This window comes from Barbatula barbatula, assembly GCF_947034865.1.
Source record: "Barbatula barbatula genome assembly, chromosome: 21".
In the NCBI taxonomy this organism is placed as follows: domain Eukaryota; kingdom Metazoa; phylum Chordata; class Actinopteri; order Cypriniformes; family Nemacheilidae; genus Barbatula; species Barbatula barbatula.
Genome location: NC_136784.1, coordinates 17,089,406 through 17,095,359, shown reverse-complemented (window position 1 = coordinate 17,095,359; position 5,954 = coordinate 17,089,406). Strand labels below are relative to the sequence as shown.

Genomic DNA, 5,954 nt, shown 5'->3' with positions numbered 1-5,954 from the left:
AATGTCAGTATCATCTTCATCCAACCCTCGGTGTTGCATTGCTCAAATCATGGTTCTATTTCCTAACTTCAGATTAAATGCAAGTAGCGTGTAGTTTTGTTTGCCTTTTTACAACATATTTTTAGAAGAATGTGCAACGTACTTTTGTGGTTTTGTGACACTGATTGAGTGGGTCCACCCACTGGAGAGTTGTGCAAGGATTCTTTCCACTTGCAGCCCATTTTCAGTGACAACAAGTCTGTGTGGCATTTAACATTAAGAGTTACATCAGCCTTTCTAAACTGTTAATATGTGTACCTGGATGTGCTTTTGGCTGTTGTTATGTTTTTGTAGTTCTGCTTTAGACAGTAAGTCAATTAAGAAATTCAATTTACTCATCCATAAGTTTTAAATTGTGCTAGTCACTGTTAATAAATTGCTCTTAAACCATATTCTCAATGCATTTGCAGAATATGTAGAATTGTTTTTGCAGTTAATTTATTATTTTGTTTGCAGTGACTGTCTCATCCATCGTGATCCAGTCGCCAGGGCTAATAAATGCTTTAGTTGGCAACAGCATTGAAATTAAATGTACACTTGAAACCAAAGTTAAGTACTGTCATTCTGCTGCTAATTGGTACAAAGTAAATCTAAGGACACATGAACTAACACCAACAACGGTTGATTATAATTTCCTATCTGACACTGATCCTAAAGCTTGCACTTTAACCATTAAAAATGTAACCCTGAAGGATTCAGGCATGTACTATTGCATGAGCACACATAATTCAATTATTTTAATGGGAAATGGAACCAAGGTGATTGTTACAGGTAATTGTTGATAGAATGATTTAAACATTTTTGTAAAAAAAAAACAAATACGATTTCACTTCATGACTTAATTCTCTGTTGTAGATCACTCTGTACCAAAACTATCCATCCTGTACACACCAGACGAAACCTATACATCAGCCGTGCTGCAGTGTCTGGTGACTGGAGTTGTTCCTTCTCAGGTCCGTGTGTTCTGGATAATGGGTCAGAAGGAGCACATTGGATGGACCGAGTCAGCCTGGACAAATGATACTGATTCAGCCACAGAATTTACGCGTGCTCATGTTTCTTTACCTTTAGAGGAATGGACCCAAGAGAATGAGATTAAATGCATTGTTGAACATGTGGGCAAGAATCTTTCCAGAACTTTGATAAAATGGGGTGCGTAGATAATGAAATCGTCAGGGTTTTCATGCCTGTGTGCTATACACAATGTGCATGTTTAATTACCACACACATTGTTATTAGTTACCCTTTATACAGTATGTCGCCTTATAATTATTGTTCTCTGATCATTGCCAGAACCACCAGGATCCAAACAAATCTGCTTGTGGCTTGTGTTCGGCGGCTATGGGGCAGCAGTCCTCAGCATGGTTGCAACTGTTATTATTGCTGTGTCTTTATACCGAGGTAAACATTTGAATATTTTGTGCAGTAAATTTACAGTTAGCTTTTAACATGCTACAATACCAGAACACATTAATTTAACCCACAATCAAATCAGCTTTGTAAAACTTTTTAAGAAACTATAACCAGTAAAGAAAACTTAAAGCAATAAAATAGCAGTAATATGAAACTAAATGGCCACACTTTGCAACAACATTTTATTTGTTAACAATTAATTTTAATGCATTAGCGTTGTTAAGTAACCGTCAACATAAATTATCTGCTTTTATTATGACACTTTTTGCATGCAGGGTCAATATGACAACACTGGAATTTAATGTAGATTTTAAAATTCAAATAAACCTATTTTATTTTAAACAAAGCATTTGAAACCAACATGCAAATGCACAACAACATACAGGAAAACATACAGTCTCTCTGTATTTGGACTTTTGTCTTCAAGCCTTCAAGTTACTGAGACAAATTAGAAAATTAGAATCAGTCTCCTTAACAACAACATTCTCAACGGTATGTATGCCTAAATATGCCTAGATGGTATCAGCTTTCCTGTAGCTCAGTGGTAAGAGCATTGCGTTAACTATGCGATGTTGTGGGTTTGATCCCAGGGGAATGCACATACCTATAAATGTATAGGATAATGCAATGTCGCTTTGGACCAAATGAAGCTAAAACTTATTCAAAAATATTTTTCAGGGGTCCGTTAAAGGTCTGTTTGACAATATGTAACATAATCTTGCTATCTTGCTAGTTAGTCCGGTTGTCTTTGAAAAAAACATGACTTTACAAACTTATATAAATATATAAACAGCTACTTCTTGCAACTATATATGTGTGGGTGTGCGTGTTTGGACAATAGATTGTCCAAAGCCCAAATTGATCTAATTTCCATTTTTAGAAATGTGTTTCAGAAAAAAACTATTTTAAAATGACCAAAAACAACCTCAGGAAAATGCAATAGATATACTGTAAGAAGCAATTGATCCAAGCTAATTTTAGGCTCACAGGAAAATATGTCCATCGCAAATTCTCTAACTAAAGAAATAAAACCTTTAGCCACAAACCTATAACACCTCACATGGTTATTTGTGTATTATATGCAGTAACAATAATTATAATACAAATATTTCTGCTAGTATAGTTAAACTGACATTGCATTATAAAGGTATCTTTATATCGTCCTTTAATAGGTAAACACACATTCAGTGGGTAGAGAGTCCAACTGTAAGGGTAAGAAAAGTTGGAATTAATACTATAAAATAGAGTTAATTGCTAAACTATATCACAGTATTGCCACAATAATGCAATGTATAGCAAAACTACTTTTTTTAACCATTACAATACAGTATGTACTGCATCTTACATTTAATCATCTTAATTTTTGTTTAGCAGTCCTCTAAGGGACCCATCAGTGTATAATATATATGTCTTTGTTTTTAGGGTGTCTATGAAGATCATCTTCAGCTGATGGAAAAGTATTAAACTGAAATCTAAGAAGTAAATATACAGTATGTACTACACATATGTATATAATACCTATATACATACATAAAATGTGTAATTGCGATTCTTTTGGTCCAAAACCTCTAGCAATTGCTTGCACATTTTTTGTCCATTTTTATGTGGTTTAGTTTTTGTCAGTTTGGCTGTGTTTATGTAAACGGCATACAGTGCATTTGGCAAAAGGTGTGCATTTTTATTAGAATGTCAATATTTTACTCTTATCTAATTTGTTCTAATTAATAATTTAAATAATTAAAAATACATTTATAAAAGCAAATTATATATAAATCGGGACACACAGTTAAATAAAATACTCTGTTGAAACCCATTAAATTTGTATTATGTATGCCATTTAGATATAAATCATAAATTACATATACAAATGTTTTCATTATGTTGGCAAGAGTTTAAAATTACGAAAATATTATACATTTAAAGAAAATGTTTTCATATGTGTGGTATTTACATTTTGATGTCATTTCCTTCATTTTATCCTATGGGGCTTTTTCGTTATTGTACTTCTGCTGTATTATACAGCACTGCAGGCCAACAGAACAAAACATAGTGTGGTTCATATGTGTGTACTCAAAAGTGTGTGTGCGTGTTAGTTGATGTGTACGTGTGTGTGTACAGTTTAAAAGAAAGACATCATACAGCAAATCACCAATGCCACTAAGTGAGAGTTTTTAAATTGGTGAAAAGTCACATCAATTGTGGCTTTCCTGTAGCTCAGTGGTTAGAGAATGGTGTTAGCAACGCCGAGGTGTGGTATTTGCTTTTTGATTGTTATTTTCTTCATTTTATCCTATGGGGCTTTTTCGTTATTGTGCTTCTGCTGTATTATACAGCACTGCAGGCCAACTGAACAAAACAGCTATTACTATGTTTGTCAGCAAATCACCAATGGCACTAGTGAGTTTTCTTAAGTGATGATATGACATAAATTGTGGCTTTCCTGTAGCTCAGTGGCGTTAAAACTGCCAACTTTGGGCAGAAACTGCATTTAATTCTGTTGGTACTGAAGCACGAAATCTGTAGCTTAAAAAAATAAGAAAGATTAAGGAAGCAAGAATAACAGATTAATGAACAGAAAATAACAATATGAAGTTGAACACCATTTATATTTATTTTGTTAGTTGTTTATTTGATTGTGCATTAAAACATATTTCTAATTATTGGGGAAGGCGTTTAATTCTGTTGGTACTGAAGCAAGACATGTGTAGTTTAAAAATGAAGAAAGATTAAGGAAGAAAGAATAACAGATTAATGAACAGAAAATAAGAACATGAAAAATACTCTTGAAGTGAAGGCTTCTTGTCCGTCTTCTGATCAACTCGCTGCTGTGACAGCCAACCAATACATCTGAAACAGCATGTCTTCCAAAATAACATACACTCAAACCTCCAAAAACATAATAGGAGACAGAAAACTACAAATGCTTACAGTCTGTTCTGTTTTGACTGAGGCGCAACAGTACATGAAAGTTTCAACCCGATTAGATCTGTGCAACAAATTTGTTACTTTCTTTCTTGCTCATACTATAAATAAACTATATAACTATATTAAAGTAGGCTACATTCTCTGTAGAGCATGCATATGCATGGACGTTTTCGTTATGAAGGATTGAAACAACACCATACAACACTGCATACCAGTGTGTGGCTGTCTCATTGTAGCCTTTCTACTCTCATTGGTGTGGTTAGACCAAAGGAGCTGCATAAACAGGATGTTAGAAATGGGGGCCTCATGACACAAAACTGAACACCTGCTTTCAGTGACCATTTGCCACAACTTGCAACAACTGACATTATGCAACCACTCATGGAGTAAATAAACAGGAGGTAATTTTAATGCTAAGCAAATGCATTTTAAATGGCTTTTTCTTTAACCCTTACACAGTGTCTACACAAGGCTTGTTCTGATGGTACTGTCGCGCATCATCCAGTTTAGACAAAATGTAAAATTACAATGGGTTTTTGTCATGTCCCCGGTGTAGACATGGTGTTATCCTGTGTTGGGGCCAGAAATTATATTTTAAATTTCATTTGTCAATTAAAATCATTAAATCTAGTATAAACACAAAAAAGGAAGGCCTGGTACTAGAGCACAAATGTGATGCTCACACACAGACCCACTCACACAAACACACAGATGGGACTGCCACAGAGAGCAATGTAATTGAATCTGGCAAATACTGCAGAACACAGATATAAAGGGGTGAGACCTAATGCACACCGTCACACAAGCACACACCCATCTAGCAAAGATAAAATAAATTGAGCAGTCCACACATCTCCTGTCACATCCGAAAAAGTGGACGGATCTCTATGGCCCTGTGCTAGAAGAAAGAGCGATGGCCCACCTCTCCAAAGCACATCAATTTATATTTAATTTAAATAATAATTAAAGTGTATTGTATGTTACTTGTAAGCTAAGGGCACACCTTAAATATTGTGGTAAATTGTAAAAAAGGACCTAATATCTACAAAAACACGGAAGATATGTATAGAGGAGAAGTTAACGAAATAATTACAAATAATATGTATTATTAAAAATGTATAGTTTTCTTGCAATTGGTCAGTAAATAGTTGGGGTCAAACTGACCCAAGAACACAAGGAACGGTGACAGGAAATGAACAGAATATGAGAGTAAAGGAACTTCAACATGCTTGTAAAGTGAATTAAAGTTCAGGGCGGAGAAACCAAGGCATCAGTTTGTTAAAAAGATGTGGGCGTTGAGCACTGACCTTCTTTTCTTTAGCAAGATACTCTTTTCATCTTACTTATGTGTGGTTAGATCACAACAAGAGGCAGTTTTTAGATTAGCAGAAGAAGGTCAAAAGATAAGCAAGAATATTGAACACCTGCTCAGCCTGTAGTAATATGTCAATAATAAGCAACAAGCAGTAAAGGGAGAGCTGGATTGGACTTTTACTTTGATTATCATTCGACGGTATCCACTTACAGGAGACATTCTACAGAAGTGGTGCAAAATGCTCTCCCCCATACACAATATC

At 34.8% G+C, this 5,954-nt stretch overlaps 1 long non-coding RNA gene across 1 annotated transcript; it reads left to right on the top strand.

The window, feature by feature from the left end:
• The first annotated feature begins 208 nt into the window (after positions 1-208).
• On the top strand, positions 209-4,111 carry LOC306910844. Its single transcript, XR_013788206.1, has 6 exons — positions 209-347; positions 496-810; positions 895-1,191; positions 1,333-1,440; positions 2,625-2,664; positions 2,875-4,111. It is a non-coding gene; the product is annotated as an uncharacterized lncRNA (long non-coding RNA).
• Positions 4,112-5,954: the final 1,843 nt, after the last annotated feature.